We start from the raw sequence: 16,412 nt of genomic DNA, 5'->3' as shown, positions 1-16,412 counted from the left end.
CAGGATGGTCTCGATCTCTTGACCTCGTGATCCACCCGCCTCGGCCTTCCAAAGTGCTGGGATTACAGGCGTGAGCCACCGCGCCCGGCCTATTTATTTATTTTTTGAGATGGAGTCTCACACTGTGGCCCAGGCTGTAATGCAGCGGTGCAATCTTGGCTCACTGCAATCTCCGCCTCCTGGGTTCAAGCAATTCTCCTGTCTCAGCGTCCTGAATAGCTGGGACTACGGCCATGCACTACCATGCCCAGCTAATTTTTTTGTATTTTTAGTAGAGACAGAGTTTCACCATGTTGACCAGGATGGTCTCGATCTCCTGACCTCATGATCTGTTTGCCTTGGCCTCCCAAAGTGCTGGTATTACAGGTTTGAGCCACCATGCCCTACCAAAAATAATTTTTATAAAATGTAGTGCATACAAAAGAATTTTTAAATTGATTCCACAATTAGTGAATTAAGTTACGTAGCAAACATACATGACCGTTCTTGCTGTGTAACAGATGCTCCATAAGCCATAAATCTTCCTGCCAAAGTTAATTTTATTTAGTTAGAACACTTAATTTTGTTTTTAGTAGGAGAACCCTATATTTTTTATAACCCTTTAGTTATTTTTCTTTTTGTTTTTTGTAATTAACATAAGCACATTTATTTATTATTTTTATTTTTCTCAACCCCTCTCCCTCCAGTACATTTATTGAGTTAATTTGTTCAGATAAGTACTAGGGAAGATTTATAAGTAATGAGGATGTTTATTTATTTATTTATGAGACAGCATCTCGCACTGCCGACTGGGCTGGAGTGCAGAGGAACAATCTCAGCTTACCGCAACCTCCGCCTCCCGGGTCCCAGCGATTCTCCTGCTTCCAGCTCCCAAGTAGCTGGGATTACAGGGGGCTGCCACCACGCCCAGCTAATTTTTTGTATTACGATTTTTTTCCTTTGTGAGACAGAGTGTCGCTCCTGTTGCCCAGGTTGGAGTGCAGTGGCGGATCTCAGCTCGCCGCAACCTCCGTCTCCCAGGTTCAGGCGATTTTCCTGTTTCCTGCCCCGGCCTTCCGAGCAGCTGGGATTACAGGCATGCGCCACTACACCTGGCTAATTTTGTACTTTTAGTGGAGACGGGGTCTCTCCATGTTGGTTAGGCTGGTCTCAAACTCCCGACCTCAGGTGATCCACCCGCCTTGGCCTCCCGAAATGCTGGGATTGCAGGCGTGAGCCACTGCACCCGGCTGGATGTTTTTATATTTAAATGTAGCAAACATACATGACAGTTCTTGCTGTGTAACAGATGATCCATAATAAGCCATAAATATTCCTGCCAATGTTAATTTGTGGGCTGAGTGGAGTGGCTCAGGCCTGTGGTCCCAGCGCTTTGGGAGGCCAAGGTGGATGGATCACGAGGTCAGAGTTCAAGACCAGCCTAACCATGGTGAAACATCTTCTCTAATAAAAGTGCAAAAATTAGCCGGGCATAGTGTACACCTATAGTCCCAGTTGCTGGGGAGGCTGAGACAGAAGAATCGCTTGAACCTGGGAGGCGGAGTAAAAATAAAGTTAGTTTGTAACTTCAAGTCAGAGATGGAAAACATCAGTGGTGAAGAAATGGAATTGATTCTTCATGTGGAGAGGACATATTTTCCTGGCTGCAATGCTGAATTTAAAGAGAAGTTCTGCGTCTTTTATTTCTCAATTATCTTCAGATTTGTCTGTATTTATTATATGTATACCAGTTATGTATGCATCACAGCCCTTCTTTTTCTGTGTTATGGCTTCACTTTTCTCACTGTTAATGCCATTTCATTTCACATGATACTTTGTAAATTTTGATAAGAAAGTTGGTAGTGTGTGTGTGTGCGCACGCGTCTTGCTCTGTAGTGCAGTGGCACAATGTTGGCTCTCTGTCTTGTGCGTTCAAGTAATTCTCCTGCCTCAGCCTTCCAAGTGCCAACATAGTGAAACCCATCTCTGCTAAAAATACAAAAATTAGCTGGGTATGGTGGTGCAGCCTCTAATCCCAGCTACTCGGGAGGCTGAGATGACAGAATCATTTGAGCCCGGGGTGGGGGGTGAGCAGAAGTTCCAGTGAGCTGAGATCACACCATTGCACTCTAGCCTGGCTGGTTGAGAGGGTAAGACTCTGTCTCAAAAAAATTACAACTTGTCTAAACTAATAAATATAGTCAATAAATTAGCAATTATAAAATTAACATACAAGTATAAGTTATGATTCCATACACTTAAAATGAACTATCCCACCGGGCGCAGTGGCTCAAGCCTGTAATCCCAGCACTTTGGGAGGCCGAGGCGGGTGGATCACGAGGTCAAGAGATCGAGACCATCCTGGTCAACATGGTGAAACCCCGTCTCTACCAAAAATACAAAAAATTAGCTGGGCATGGTGGTGCGTGCCTGTAATCCCAGCTACTCAGGAAGCTGAGGCAGGAGAATTGCCTGAACCCGGGAGGCGGAGGTTGCGGTGAGCCGAGATCGTGCCATTGCACTCCAGCCTGGGTAACAAGAGCGAAACTCCGTCTCAAAAAAAAAAAAAAAAAAAAATGAACTATCTGATACAATGGAAAAAAAATATTTACAATAGCATTAAAATAACAAATTTCTAAAGACAAATTTCATCAAGGAGGTAAAAAGTTATGCAATTAAACATATAAAATATCAAAGAAATTAGAGAAATACAAATTTAAAAATATGTCTATTAATCAAAAGAATATTGTTAAAGTGCCATATTATCTAGAGTAATCTATAGATTTAATAAACTTCCCATCGAAATTCCAGTGGCATTTTTTCACAATAATGGAAAATACAATTTTAAAATTTACAAGAAACTACAATAAACTTTGAATAGGCAAAGCAATACTGAGGAAAAAGAACAAAGCAGAGGAACATACTTTGTAATTTCAAACTCTATTTCAAGACCATAGTAATAAAAACAGGATGGAATATACAGAAAAATTAACCAAAAACCAATGAAACAGAAACCACTACTCTCACATATTTCAGACATGATGCAAAGAGATAACTAAAAAAAATAAAGTTTCTCAAAATTATGCAGATATTTGTGTGTCCCCAAAATAATGGAAAAGCAATCAGATTGTGGAGTCTCATATATACCATGAAGAGGACTTTGGCTCTCACTGTAAACTTGAAGGAAGATCATCCAAGGAAAAGTAGAACCCTTAGAGAATTCAAAAGCAAAAGACAAACATGCCCCTATGTGAGAGAAAAATTTTAAAAAAAGAAAAAAGAAAAGAAAAAAACCTCAAGCTTCCCAGAAACTATTTGCTTTGGAACACAGCTCTTCAAATTACATTTTAAAGACTGGCTTTCTTTTTGACCTTTGGATGGCTCATTGGTGGAATCTGTTTTATTTACTTTCACCTACCTGAGGGTTTGGCGACCATCTCATGCCTCTTCATATTCCAGGGCTCTTTTCCTTGCTCCAAGCAGGTGATCAGGTCTGGGCTAGTGAGAGCAACACCTGCTTTATTAAAAATAAATAACATATGCCGGGCGCGGTGGCTCAAGCCTGTAATCCCAGCACTTTGGGAGGCCGAGGCGGGTGGATCACGAGGTCAAGAGATCGAGACCATCCTGGTCAACACGGTGAAACCCCGTCTCTACTAAAAATACATAAAATTAGCTGAGCATGGTAGCGCGTGCCTGTAATCCCAGCTACTCGGGAGGCTGAGGCAGGAGAATTGCCTGAACCCAGGAGGCGGAGGTTGCGGTGAGCCGAGATCGCGCCATTGCACTCCAGCCTGGGTAACAAGAGCAAAACTCCGTCCCCAAAAATAAATAAATAAATAAATAACATAAATCATTCTCATGTTCTCCAGTTAGTAACCTACTACTGTGCTCAAAAGAATGTGATAGAACACCCTAGAAAGGGCCGGGCATGGTGGCTCATGCCCACAGTCGCAGCATTTGGGAGACAGAAGCGGGTGGATCACTTGAGGTCAGGAGTTGAGACCAGCCTGACCAACGTGGTGAAAACTGTCTCCACTAAAAATACAAACATTAGCCAGGCATGGTGGCACACACCTGTAGTCCCAGTTACTTGGGAGGCTGAGGCAGGAGAATTGCATGAATCAGGGAGGCAGAGATTACAGTGAGTGAAGATCATGCCACTGCACTCCAGCCTAGGTGACGAAGTGACAATCCATCTCAAAAAAAAAAAAAAAAGATTATCCTAGAAAGGTGATCCCAAAATACTAATAGATGAAAGAAATTTCTAAATATTTAGAAAATATTTTAAATTTGTAGGTCCTTAATTTTACTACACAGTACTCATGGATCAAAGATTGGTGGTCACAAATAGATTTCATGATATGGGCAACATATTTTACACCGCTAAATTTCTGGAATTTCCACTAATCCACAGTGAAGGATACAGATCAGCTCAGAAATGTGGAAAGTTCAGGTCAAGATGAAACATCTTGAAGAAATTCTTTTCCACACAGACAAATTCTCAAGATTTTCTTGAAAGCATGAATCAGAAACTCATTTATGCAAATAAATTACCAAAAATCATTCTACATAAAAAGAGAAATGAAACTTTCAGGGTGTATTCAGAATTGTGTTAAGTTATTCTCACCCAAAAAGGCCAGGTTTCTGTAGTTCTATAACATCACTTTTCTATACAAATCCTACTGAGCAGTGTCCAGGCATTGCCACTCCTCCAGAGAGAATTCTATGGCCACATCCCTAAATGTCAATGGCCCCTGATACATACACACACACACACACACGCGCACACACACACACACACACACACACACACACACACAGAGCAAAAGAGAAAGAGAGACATACATTTACCAAGTTGCCATGGGCAGAATTTATCATTTAAATTAAGGTGAAATAAGAGTAAAAAGAATTGGTTCTGCCGGGCGCAGTGGCTCAAGCCTGTAATCCCAGCACTTTGGGAGGCCGAGGCGGGTGGATCACGAGGTCAAGAGATCGAGACCATCCTGGTCAACATGGTGAAACCCCGTCTCTACTAAAAATACAAAAAATTAGCTGGGCATGGTGGCACGTGCCTGTAGTCCCAACTACTCAGGAGGCTGAGGCAGGAGAATTGCCTGAACCCAAGAGGCGGAGGTTGCGGTGAGCCGAGATCGCGCCATTGCACTCCAGTCTGGGTAACATGAGTGAAACTCCGTCTCAAAAAAAAAAAAAAAAAAAAGAAGCCATGGTGTAGAGAATGTAGAGAAGGCTCTGGGATATAGGAAGGGAATATTTTGCAGAGATCCTTGGCCACCACAAAAGTTTTAAAAAGTAGTTAAAACAAACTCATTAGGGGTCAGCACAGACATGGTTCAGGGCTCAATCTCACAACATTGTCCTCATTGCAGATGCCAGTCACAAACTCCATAGGCCCATCTATGCTTCTGAGCTACTGTTTAAAACCTGGGGACTCCCACAACCTTCCTCAAGTTCAATAATTTGATGGAGCTACTCACAGAACTCAGCAAAACACTGTAGTTATGTTTACCAGTTTATTATAAAAGATACAACCCAGGAAAAGTCAAATAGAAGAAATGTAGAGAAAAAAAGAGGTAGGGAAAGATGAAGCATATAGATAATCCTGGCAAATAGCTGTGATTAATAAAATTCTTCATCCTTTGTGTTCTCCAGAAATGGTTTATGGAAAGAAACACCCTTCCATTGTAACTTAGATGGTGCTCTCTTTTCTTATTTATCACATAGCCAGACACAGGCTGTCACACATGTATTGAACTAGAGCAACTCCAGTTTGAATAGGGGCTGAGTGAAATAAGGCTGAGACTCCTAGGCTGCATTCCCAGACGGTTAGGCATTCTAAGTCACAGGATGAGGTAGGAGGTCAGCACAAGATATACGTCATACGGACCTGGCTGATAAAACAGCTTGCAGTAAAGAAGCGGGATAAAACCCGCCAAAACCAAGACGATGAAGAGATGACCTCTGGTCATCCTCACTGCTACACTCCCACCAATGCCATGACAGATTATAAATGCCATGGCAATGTCAGGAAGTTACACTGTAACAGTCTAAAAAAGACAGTAATAAGTAATTTACCGGCCGGGCACGGTGGCTCAAGCCTGTAATCCCAGCACTTTGGGAGGCCGAGGCGGGTGGATTACGAGGTCAACAGATCGAGACCATCCTGGTCAACATGGTGAAACCCCGTCTCTACTAAAACTACAAAAAATTAGCTGGACATGGTGGCGCGTGCCTGTAATCCCAGCTACTCAGGAGGCTGAGGCAGGAGAATTGCCTGAACCCAGGAGGCAGAGGTTGTGGTGAGCCGAGATCGCGCCATTGCACTCCAGCCTGGGTAACAAGAGCAAAACTCCGTCTCAAAAAAAAAAAAAAAAAAAAAAAGTAATTTACCCCTTGTGTAGCATATAATTAAAACTAGCAATAAAAATGGGCAACCAGACTGTGGAGGAAGCCATTCTTTTATTTCTTTACTTTCTTAATGAATTTGCTTTCACTTTATTCTATAGACTCACCCTGAGTTCTTTCTTGAGTGAAATCCAAGAATTCCATCTTGGCATTTGGATTGGGACTTCTTTCTGGTAACATTTTCCTGGCAACCACAAAGGGACTATACTGAAGAGACCTCTGACCCAAAGGAAAATTACCTGTGCACATTAATGGCTGACTTTGGGTAAGTGGGAGGCATATACTTCAGTAAACGAGGAGACTGGGTTAGAGGCCCAGTTTAGGGGAATTACAGTCTCTCCTAAAGTAGAGTGGATTAAAGTTTCCTTTTAATGAAAGGCAAGGATGCTTGATTGAACTTGGATTCGATGTCCAACTTAGGAAGGTTATGGTCCTTCCTAAGATTTAGAAGCTTAGACACCTCTCTCAGTAAAGTGCTTCTCAGCTAAGCACTGGTTTGGAACTATGGGATGTTAATTGCTATTCTCTTTGGACACTGTCTTACACTCCTTGTTGCTAGCTATGGGTGATAGAATTAGGCCTCTACAGGACTACGGAACACGGGGAGCTTTTTCCTCTTTAAAAGGGAAAACCTGAGAGCTGATAGGGCTCCTGGAAAATATACTTTTGCTATTGACAAGCGGCCACCTGAACTTTTCATTGTCCCTTCAATTGGTGGGTCTCCCTCTGGCCTCCCGGAGCTCTTTGCTTTCCCAATCCTGCCACAATCAATATTTTTTTCTCTCCTTTCCCTTTATTATTTTTCCCATTACTCAGGATGACCATCTTGCCCAGAGACCGTAAGTTGAAACTCCTGATCAGAGGTTGAATTAATGATGAGAGGGCCCAACTGGGGGCAAGTTTGAAACTTGCCAGTTTGATATTGATTGCTAAGTAGAGAGGCTAATGTCTATGTTTTGTCACACATGTTTTGCTCTGGCAAAAATGAAATAAGATAATTTTCTTTTGTGTTGTGGCTTGGCCCACAGGGCTGTGGTGCAGCCAACCATGTCACTAGAGCCACTCAGGGACAGGGAATTCAGAAGCTTGGCATACTTGCAAAAGCATACAAATTTCTTTTCTTTTTTTTTGCGTTGGAGTCTCATTCTATCACCCAGGCTGGAGTGCAATGCCATGATTTAAGTTCACTGAAACATCTGCCTCCCAGGTTCAAGCAATTCTCCTGCCTCAGCCTCCCAAGTAGCTGGAATTACAGGTGCCCACCACCATGCCCAGCTGATTTTTGTATTTTTAGTAGAGACAGGATTTCTTCATGTTGGCCAGGCTGGTCTTGAACACCTGATCTTAGGTGATCTGCCCGCCTCGGCATCCTAGAGTGAGTGCTGGGATTACAGATGTGAGCCACCATGCCTGGCCAAACGTGTACAAATTTTACCAATCAGACTTCTGGCTTCTCTCTATATGTGCAAGCTGCTTGAATAAATGGTAAAAATTACTGTTTATTTCCTCTGTGAAGTTTTGTTTTTGTTTTAAGATGCAGTCTTGCTCTGTTGCACAGGCTGGAGTACAGAGGCACGATCTTGGCTCACCACAACCTCTACCTGCCAGGTTCAAGCGATTCTCCTGCCTCAGCCTCCCAAGTAACTGGGACTACATGCGTGTACCGCCATGAGCAGCTAATTTTTCAATTTTTACTAGAGACGGGTTTCACTATGTTGGCCAGGCTGGTCTCAAATTCCTGACCTCATCATCTGCCTGCCTCGGCCTCCCGAAGTGCTGGGATTACAGGTGTGAGCCACTGTGCCCAGCCTCTCTGTGAAGTTTTAATTGGAACATGCATTTGTGGGGCTAGTCTTAAGCCGTTAACAAATCTGTTGTGCTTTGTGCTATAAATGTCTTTCTGTATTGTTCCATTATTAAGAGGGGTACCTTAGAATAGCATGCTGGCGTAGGACCCCATAAGCCTGCTGTTTAAGACGGCCCAGAAAGCTGATCAATCATGTCCTTGGAAGCTTGACTCTGTAATCATGTTACATTATTTTCTCTTGATCTCCACCATCACAGTGATGGCCCGGCTTCAGGGTTCAATTCCCAGCTCACAGAATGAGTAGTTTCTTGTTTATTTTGGTCATATTTTGATATTTTGTTGATTCTATTCCCCTCCAGGAGCTGTCTTGAAATTTCCTTTCTCAGAAAACCTTTGAAGTTACTTTTGTTGAAGTTCAAAAGCCAGAGATATTGGCTGTTTGGCCTGACTAACATCTGGTCATAAGTACTTTAAACGTTCCTTTTTGTTTGTTTGGTTTTTTGAGACAGTGTCTCACTCTGTTGCCCAGGCTGGAGTGCAGTGGTGCCATCTCAGCTCACTGCAAACTCTGCCTCCCAGGTTCAAGCAATTCTCTGCCTCAGCCTCCAGAGCAGCTGAGATTCCAGGCACACACAACCAAGCCTGGCTAATTTTTGTATTTTTAGTACAGAGGTGTTTCACCATGTTGCCCAGGTTGGTCTGGATCTCCTGACCTCATGAACCACCCACCTCAGGCTTCCAAAGTGCTGGGATTACAGGTGTGAGCCACTGTGCCTGGCCAATACTTTAAACTTTCTAAAAGAGCACTATGGTTAAAAGTCAGCTTAACTAACAGCAGATATTCAAGCTCTAAGAGCCTGGGACTCTCTGGGAAAAATACAAGGTGCCACAGACCCTATTTTTGAAAATACCCCTTTTTCCTCACAAAACCCCAGGAACTGAAAGTGGATAGATGTCTCTCAAAATGAGGTTCTATTCTCTTTTGCATTGCATTATCTGACATTTTTGGCTTTGTGGGTTATCAGAAATTATTTCATATTATTAAAAAAATGTGGTATGTAATAAAGTAAGAAATACGCTTTTGAGGATGGCTGATAGCAGTTATGGGGAAATACTCAGTTCTTCACGTTTGACTCAAAGACGCATACTCTTGACTGCCTAGGACATAGGGAGATGTACCCCCACAATGGCCCCAGTGAGAATTAAGACTTCCATAGGGATTAACTGATTCTCTCTTTTATAGATCCAAGATCTGAAGTAAAAATGAGACCCTTGGCTGGGAATGGTGGCTCATGCCTGTAATCCCAGCACTTTGGGATGCCAAGGCAGGTGGATCACAAGATCAGGAACTTGAGACCAGCCTGGCCAACATGGTGAAACCCTGTCTCTACTAAAAATAAAAAAATTAGACCGTGAATGATGGCTCACACCTGTAGGCCCAGCACTTTGGGAGGCCAAGGTGGGTGGATCACCTGAGGTCAGGAGTTTGAAACCAGCCTGGACAACGTGGCAAAATCCCTTCTCTACTAAAAACATAAAAATTAGCCTGGTGCAGTGGTGGGTGTCTGCAATTCCAGCTACTAGGGAGGCTAAGGCAGGAGAATCATTTGAGCCCGGGAGGCCAAGTTTGCACGCCAAGATCACGCCATTGCACTCCAGCCTGAGCAATACAGCGAGACTCCATCTCAAAAAAAAAAAAAAAAAAAAAAAAATTAGCCGGGCATGGTGGCACTCGCGTGTAGTCCCAGCTACTCGGGAGGCTTAGGCAGGAGAATTGCTTGAGCCCAGGAGGCAGAGATTGCTGTGAGCCAAGATTATGCCGCTGCACTCCAGCATGGGCGACAGAGTAAGACTCTGTCTCAAAAAAAAAATAATAATAAATAAAATAAAATAAAAATAATCCCACCTACAATAACTGTAGTAACTATATTTAAAAATAAATATGCGCAAAAGGGTGAAACATCTTACATTATAATCTAAAGAACATCAAGTAAAAAATTAAATAATATACAAATGGAAAAATATTACTTCAGTTATGAATTGGTATTATTAATATTTTTAAATATGTGTTTTACACAAAATGACCTACAGATATAATGTAACCTTTATCAAAATACCAGTGACATACTTCATAGAAGTTTTTAAAAATGTATCTAAAATTTTTATGGTAACACAAAAGACCCTGAATACCTAAGCAATCAAGCAAAAAAGAAAGGCTGAAGGTATCACACTGACTTTGAAATCTACTACAAAACAATAGTAAGCCAAAGAGTATGATAGTTAAATAAAAACAAAGACATAGGTCAATGGAGCAGAAAAGAGAGATCAGAAATATATCCATGTATTTACAGTTAACTGATTTTGAATATAGGTGACAATTTTATAGAAAAAGAACAGTATCTTTAATAAATGGTGTTGAGAAAACTTTATGGCCACATGCAGAGCAATAAAATGAGACCCCTAGTTAACACCACATATAAAAATCAACTAAAAATAAATTAGAAACTTAGATGTAAGATTTAAAACCCTGAAACTAATAGAAAAAATAGAGTGAAAGCACCATAACATTGCTCTGGACAGTGACTTTTTTGCTTTAACCTCAAAATTCCGGACGAGAACCTGTGGCTGCAGCAGCTGCAAGCACTAAGAAGGCAATGGCTAAAGGACCAGGAACTGAGCCCTCGCGAGCCGGTGCTGCCCCCCAGAGAAGATATGGCCTATGGAGAAATCCTGGAATAAGTTTTTGGCAAATAAGATCTCTTGGAGGAACATGGTCTATAAGGTATACATAAAGAGTATGTTTATTTTTACTCATGTACTTGTACCTGTCTGGATTGTTCATTATTACATGAAATATCATGCGGCTATAAAACCATATGCCATCGTTCAATTGAAGGCCAGAAAATTCCCAGGTGATACAACTGTGGAGACTGGAGAAGTAATTCAACCTATGAAAGAATTTCCTGATCAACATCATTAAAGATTATGTAAAAATTTAAAAGGCTCATGAACCTAAGTTTGTTCCTACATAACCATATTTACTGAATTTTCTGGAACAGTAACTTAATAAACTTTATTCTCAGAAATTGTCAATTTCTTTTCAGCATTGTACAATTTGAGACTGAGTAATTTAACAATAAATAAAAACTGGATATGCTAAACAAAACAAGAAAAGGAAAATGTGGTAGATATACACTATGGAATAGTATTCATCTAAAAAATTCTATTATTTTCCTTTTTTTAATTGTACTTTAGGCTCTGGCGTACATGTGCAGATCACGCAGGACTGTAGCATAAGTGCACACATGGCAATCTGGTTTGCTGCCTCGATCCCCCCGTCACCTACATCTGGCATTTCTCCCCATGTTATCCCTTCCTGACCTCCCCACCCCCCACCCCCACACCCTCCCACCACTGTCGCTCCCTTGACCACCCCCAACAGACCTCAGCAGTGTGTGATGCTCCCCTCCCTGTGTCCCTGTGTCCTCACTGTTTAACAGCCACCTATGAGTGAGAACATGCGGTGTTTGATGTTCTGTTCTTGTGTCAGTTTGCTGAGAATGACGGTTTCCAGATCCATCCATGTCCCTACAAAGGACATGAACTCATAACTTTTTATGGTTGCATAGTATTCCATGGTATATATGTGCCACATTTTCCCTGTCCAGTCTATCGTCGATGGGCATTTGGGTTGGTTCCAGGTCTTTGCTATTGTAAACAGTGCCACTATGAACATAAGTGTGCATCTGTCTTTATAATAGAATGATTTATAATCCTTTGGGTATATACCCAGTAATGGGATTGCTGGGTCAAAAGGAATATCTATTTGTAGGTCCTTGAGGAAGTGCCACACTATATTACACAATGGTTGAACTAGTTTACACTCCCACCAACAGTGTAAAAGTGTTCCTTTCTCTTCACATCCTCTCCAGCATCTGTTGTCTCCAGATTTTTTAAAGACTGACATTCTAACTGGCATGAGGTGGTATCTCAATTTGGTTTTGATTTGCATTTCCATAATAATCAGTGATGATGAGCATTTTTTCAAATGTTTGGTGGCCTCATAGATGTCTTCTTTTGAAAAGTGTCTGTTCATATCCTTCACCAACTTCTGTGTTTGGTTTTTTTCTCGTAAATTTGTTTTAGTTCTTTGTAGATTCTGGATATTAGTCCCTTGTCAGATGGGTAGATTGCAAAAATTTTTTCCATTCTGTTGGTTGCCGGTTCACTCTAATGATTGTTTCTTTTGGTGTACAGAAGCTCTGGAGTTTAATTAGGTCCCATTTGTATATTTTGTTTTTTGTTGCCAATGCTTTTGGTATTTTAGTCATGAAGTCCTTGCCTATGCCTATGTCCTGAATGGTTTTGCCTAGGTTTTCTTCTAGGGTGTTTATGGTGTTAGGTCTTATGTTTAAGTCTTTAATCCATCTGGAGTTAATTTTAGTGTAATGACAGGAAGAGGTCCAGTTTCTGCTTTCTGCACATTGCTAGCCAGTTTCCCCAACACCATTTATTAAACAAGGAATCCTTTCCCCATTGCTTTTTTTTTTGTCAGTTTTGTCAAATATCAGATGGTTGTAGATGTGTGGCATTGCCTCTGAGGCCTCTGTTCTGTTCCATTGGTCTCTATCTGTTTTGATACCAGTACCATGCTGTTGTGATTACTGTAGCCTTGTAGTATAGTTTGAAATCAGGTAGCGTGATGCCTCTGGCTTTGTTCTTTTTGCTTAGGATTGTCTTGGCTATGCACTCTATTTACTTGAAAAATCTTCCTCCATCCCTTTATTTTTAGCCGATTTGTGTCCTTGCATGTGAGATGGGTTTCCTGAATACAACACACCAATGGGTCTTTACTTTTTATCCAATTTGCCATTCTGTCTTTTGATTGGGGCATTTAGCCCATTTACATTTAAGGTTAATATGGTTATGTTTGAATTTCATCCTGCCATTTTGATGCTAGCTGGATGTTTTGCCTGTTAGTTGACATATTTTCTTCATTACGTTGATGGTCTTTACCATTTGGTACATTTTTGGAGTGGCTGGTACTCGTTGTTCCTTTCCTTGTTTAGTGCTTCTTTCAGGAGCTCTGTAAGGCGGGCCTGGTGGTGATGAAATCTCTCAGCAATTGCTTGTCTGTAAAGGATTTTATTTCTCCTTCACTTATGAAGCTTAGTTTGGCTGGATATGAAATTCTAGGTTGAAAGTTCTTTTCTTTAAGGATGTTGAATATTGGCCCCCACTCTCTTCTGGCTTGTAGAGTTTCTGTGGAGAGATCCACTGTGATTCAGATGGGTTTCCCTTTGTGGGTAACCTGATTTTTATCTCTGCCTGCCTTTAGCATTTTTTTCCTTCATTTCAACCCTGGTGAATCTGACGATTATGTGTCTTGGGGTTGCTCTTCTTGAGGAATATCTTTGTGATGTTCTCTGTATTTCCTGGACTTGAATGTTGGCCTGCCTTGCTAGGTTGGGGAAGTTCTCCTGGATAATATCCTGAAGAGTGTTTTCCAGCGTGGATTCATTCCCTCCATCACATTAAGGTAACCTATCAAACATAGATTAGGTCTTTTCACATAATCCCATATTTCTTGGAGGCTTTGTTCATTTCTTTTCACTCTTTTTTCTCTATTCTTGAATTCTCATTTTATTTCATTGAGTTGATCTTCAATCTCTGATATCCTTTCTTCTGCTTGGTCAATCTGGCTATTGAAACTTGTGTATGCTTCATGAAGTTCTCGTGCTGTTTTTTCAGCTCCATCAAGTCATTTATATTCTTCTCTAAGCTGTTTATTATAGTTAGCATCTCATCTAACCTTTTTTTTACATTCTTAGTTTCTGACAAACAAGGTGAAACTCCGTCTCTTAAAAAAAAAAAAAGAGGTTTGGAAAGATTGAATTATTTAAAAAATTAATAAAAATAATATTAATGCAGGAAAGAGAAGCAGAAATTAAATTAAAAAATTTTTATTTTATAATCAAACTTCCCTGAGTCCTTCTCCCTCCTGTGGAATTGTATCCTGCTTTGCAAGTTTTATAAATTTATAGATTCTTGTATTCTTGTTCACTACACCTGATAACTGTAAGATTCTGTAACACAGTGAAGGTCCTTTGCATTGGGTTAGCACATGTTCTTTTAGCTCTGAGAAGTTTGTTATTACCCACTTTTTGAAGCGTGTTTCTGTCAATTCATCAAATTCATTCTCCATCCATCTTTGATCCCTAGCTGGTGAGGGGTTGTGATCCGTTGGAGGAGGAGAGGCATTCTGGTTTTCGGTGTTTTCATCCTTTTTGCTCTGGTTTCTTCCCATAGTAGTGGCTTTATCTACCTGTGGTCTTTGTAGTTGGTGACTTTCAGATGGGGTCTGAGAGGACGTCATTTTTGTTGATGTTGAAGCTATTTAGTTCTGTTTCTTAGTTTTCCTTCTAACAGTTAGGCCCCTCTGATGCAGGACTGCTGGAGGTCCACTCCAGACCCTGCTTGCCTAGGGATCACCCGTGGGGGCTGCAGAACCCTAGTTGTTGCTGCTGGTTTCTTCTTCTGTTATCTTTGTCCCAGAAGGGCACCTGCCAGATGTCGGCCTGAGTTCTCCTTCATGATGTGTCTCTTTGGGTATGTGGGGGTTGGGGAGCTGCTTGAGGAGACAGTCTGTCCGTTATAGGAGCTCAAGTGCTATGCTGGGAGCTCCGCTGTTCCACGCAGAGCTGCTTGGCAGGTACCTTTAAGTCTGCTGCAGCTGAACTCATAACCAACTCTTTCCCCAGGTGCTCTGACCCAGGAAGGTCAGCTTTATTTATAAGTTCCTGATGTGCTGCTGCCTTTTTTCAGAGATGCCCAGCCCCGCACGGAGTAGTCTAGTCACAGTCTGCCAGCAAAGGTGTTGCTGAGCTGCCACAGGCTCTGCCCAGCCACTGTGTGAACTGCCTCAGTATTGGTGGATGCACTTCCCCCCACTGAGCTGGACCGTCTTGGGTCCAGCTGTGCTTGCTGCGAAACTCTCAATACAGTGTTTCAGATTGCTTGTTTTGTGGGGGTGGTACCTGCCAAGCCAGATCACCTGGCTCCCTGTCTCAGCCCCGTCCCTTTCAGTTGAATGGGCAGCTCTGTCTCCCAGACATTCCAGGTGCCTGTTGAAACGGGTGCCCAGATTTGTGTGAGTTTCTGTGCGTCTACCCCGTGGCACCAGCCGTGCTGAAAACTCGTGGCACTTTTCAGCCTGGGAATCTCCTGGTCTGTGGGCAGGGAAAACTTGTTTGGAAATACGGTGAGCACTCACCTGCACTGTTCTTGCTGGGAACTGCCCTCCAGAGCTGTTCCTGTTTGGCCATCTTGGATCGCCCCCCCCCCAAAAAAAATTCTATTATTTTCAATCGCATTGATTAAACTGGAAAATGTTAGTTGAAATTAGCCAGGCACAGAAAAATGAATATTTCATGATTTCATTTACACATAGATTTTAAATAACTTAATCTCATCAAAGTAGAAAGTAAAATGGTGAGGCCAGGTGCAGTGGCTCACACTTGTAATCCCAGCACTTTGGGAGGCCAAGGTGGGTTGACCATGAGGTCAGGAGCTCGAGACCAGCCTGGCCAAGATAGTAATCCCTGACTCTACTAAAAATACAAAAATTAGCCGGGTGTGGTGGCAGGTGCCTATAATCCCAGCTATTTGGGAAGCTGAGGCAGGAGAATTGCTTGAACCCAGGAGGCGGAGGTTACAGTGAGCCAAGATCATGTCACTGCACTGTAGCCTGGGTGACAGAGTAAGACTTCAACTCGGGAAGAAAAAAAGGGAAAGCAAAATGGTGACCACCAGATGCCAATATATTCAGAAAAAGAGAAGTTTGAGGTCGGGCATGGTGGCTCACCCCTGTAATCTCAGCACTTTGGGAGGCCGAGGTGGGTGGATCACCTGAGATCAGGAGTTCGAAACCACCCTGACCAACAAGGTAAAACCCCGTCTCTAAAAAATAAATAAATAGAAAAAAAGAAAAAGAGAAGTTTCAAAAGATTGAATAGAAAAAAATTAATAAGGGCCGGGCGCGGTGGCTCAAGCCTGTAATCCCAGCACTTTGGGAGGCCGAGGCGGGTGGATCACGAGGTCAAGAGATCGAGACCATCCTGGTCAACACGGTGAAACCCCGTCTCTACTAAAACTACAAAAAATTAGCTGGGCATGGTGGTGTGTGCCTGTAATCCCAGCT

The 16,412-nt window shown here is 42.1% G+C and overlaps 1 pseudogene across 1 annotated transcript; it reads left to right on the top strand.

Moving 5' to 3' along the window:
• The first annotated feature begins 10,804 nt into the window (after positions 1 to 10,804).
• Positions 10,805 to 11,213, top strand: LOC116545908 (annotated as a pseudogene). The gene has a single exon (XR_004266503.1). The product of XR_004266503.1 is annotated as an NADH dehydrogenase [ubiquinone] 1 beta subcomplex subunit 6 pseudogene (transcript).
• Positions 11,214 to 16,412: the final 5,199 nt, after the last annotated feature.

This window comes from Sapajus apella, unplaced genomic scaffold (genome assembly GCF_009761245.1).
Source record: "Sapajus apella isolate SASKATOON/1434 unplaced genomic scaffold, GSC_monkey_1.0 scaffold443, whole genome shotgun sequence".
NCBI lineage: Eukaryota > Metazoa > Chordata > Mammalia > Primates > Cebidae > Sapajus > Sapajus apella.
The sequence above is the reverse complement of the archived record's forward strand: the minus strand, read 5'-3'. Positions and strand labels throughout refer to the sequence as shown.